The sequence below is a fragment of the Hesperophylax consimilis genome, chromosome 2, assembly GCF_061612785.1.
Source record: "Hesperophylax consimilis isolate HC1 chromosome 2, BYU_Hcon_1.0, whole genome shotgun sequence".
NCBI lineage: Eukaryota > Metazoa > Arthropoda > Insecta > Trichoptera > Limnephilidae > Hesperophylax > Hesperophylax consimilis.
In genome coordinates, this window is record NC_142837.1 from 17,135,117 (window position 1) to 17,137,695 (window position 2,579).

Below are 2,579 nucleotides of genomic sequence, written 5' to 3' on the forward strand. Positions count from 1 at the left end.
GTGGTTCATACGGTTTGGTACAGAATTTCAGTGTTAAAAATGAGTAGTGACGAGATAGAGGTGATGAACACATCAGTGGCACAAGAGGAAATATCCCCTGAGAATCACCAAAGAAGAGGAGAGTCTGATTCACACAGTGATGACATTAACATAAGGTAAATATAACCTATAAGAGTTGATAAATATTTCACAATATAGTAGTATTGTTGGAATAGGATTGTTTAATATATTGGCGAGATTATATTAACAGTGAAATATGATGTAGGAATGTCGTTACAATCAAAGCAATGGCCAACAGGCGGTACAGACAGCGGAAAAAAGAATTAAAGCCTCCCAAACCTCAAGCTAAAACGGCAGCAGAACGTTGTAAAGCATACAGAGACCGTCAAAAACTTCGGCAATCTGCGGTAGCTGAAGCTATAACACCTGCTCCAGTTCCATCAAAAAAACGGAAAATCGTTCCAAATTCTACGTGTACTGCGAATTTATTGAGTCCCAATGATGGTCCAGAATACGTCCTACATGCAGCACAAATACATAACCAACATTCCATGCCAAAACCCGACAATATTCACCAGAATTCAATAAGGCAGCAGCAAAATAAAAATTTGCAAAAAAAAACTAATGCCTCCGAAATTGTAAGTTGATATGCCATGATTACATTGTTCGAATAAATTTATTTATTAATTAACATTGAATTAAATTTGGAAATTTACATTCAATATGTATTAATTTTTCCAGGATTTTGATGAGATACAAGAGGCTCCTGTAATTTTTAATTGTAATATTGTTATTTATGTAATATTGTATACTTGTGAATAAATTGAAAATTTTTGGAACTATACATTAATCGAACGTCATTCATCTATAAGAAAATATTAGAAAAAGCAAATCCATGCTTCGTCGTTGAATTATTTAACCTCTAATTTTCAAACTAACCTAAGAGAGAAAATAGAGATGATGAAATGAAAATAGAGAGAGAGGAATACTAGAAGTTTCACTTCTGTCTTGCGTAGGCTTGACACACCCACTTTTTATAGAATGTAGAGAAAAGTCTCCGAGCGACACAGGGTACACGTCAGCTAGTGAAGTTTAGTAAATAAACAAACAAGATACTGCGAGGTATTCAGCCAACGAGTATAAAGTGTTTATTCAAATAAAAAAATGGCAATAGGATCATTTCAAAGGTAATTGAAAGATCAGAAAACCATTCCTGTCAAACATTTTGTCAATTTATTTGATCATTTAAACATCTTTTGGTGTACAATATTTAAATATGTTGTTAGTTAATATTGTAATCACCGAGGAGGTTATTTTTTATGATAATAAAACTGGTCGAATTAAAATTATTTTTCATAAACATGCAGCTGTCGTAAAATGAACAATAAAAATACAGAGGCTCAGCGAAAATGCAGCGCGGCCCGAGGCTAATATATTTTGGTTTAACAATTTATTTTTAATTATATCAATGATAATATTTACTACAATACCTTGACATTTATATTCATAGAAATATTGATTATGCACCATTCAATGATTTATCACACCGGCAATTAAATTTAAGACATTTATGAAAAAGGTTGCTAAACAAACAAAATTATTTTCTTTTCTTTGTTACACTTTAAGAATGGATTATTAGGATACCACTATTCCAACTGTCGGTGAAAGTTCCTACCCAAGTCGAGTTATGATTTATTTTGTTTAGCAGCTTCCATTTTTAAAAGTATATGATATAAGGTATAAGATTTGGGATATGTAGATTTTTATTCAGCTGGCAATTTGCGTGCCATTGTAAAAAGGACGTAGTAATTCAAAAGCTGATTTTATTTTAGAGGTCCGAATTGTGATATCACAATGCGAGTTGCCTGCAAACCGTCAGATTCATTTATTGATAAATCACCGGAAGTGGGACGTACACCATTCCGCGTTCTGCACAATTCGATTTGTTCCCCTTTCCCCAATTGGCTGGTCTATTAATTTGAATGTCTATGATCAACACTCTGTTTTTGAGAGCAAATGTGAAAATTGAATGCAATGATGTGATGACAATAATTATCTATAAAACATATATCGTAGAACTTTCTATACATTGTATTAAGATATCTCATAGAATCAAAAACTTTGGGAACCTTAGTCCTTCATCCACAAGGCTACACGAGTATCCGATACTCGAAGATTCGAGTATCTTGGTGACTATCGCCATAAATCTGCATGAAGGTTCCTATACAGGCACACGTTGCCGATATTTTGTCAACTCGTCGGCAACGCCAGTCTCCCGCGAGGCTTAAATTTGTCACTTTTGTCAAGATGATTGGTGGGGATGCGGGTTTCCTGATTTCAGTAGCAATGTATATAGACTGGATGTGTAAAAGTTATTTGCGAGGTGAGTACACAACAGGAGTATCGGATACTTTCTTAATAATAATAATAATAATAATAATTGGATGACTTGTATAGCGCCGTTTCTGTGCAAAATCACCTCAAGGGCGCTGCTTACTCACCTTATGGAAAAAGGGCCTAAAATGCGGGTTTTACTGCAGATTGATGTGAAACGATTAATCAATTTTCAAAATAAAATA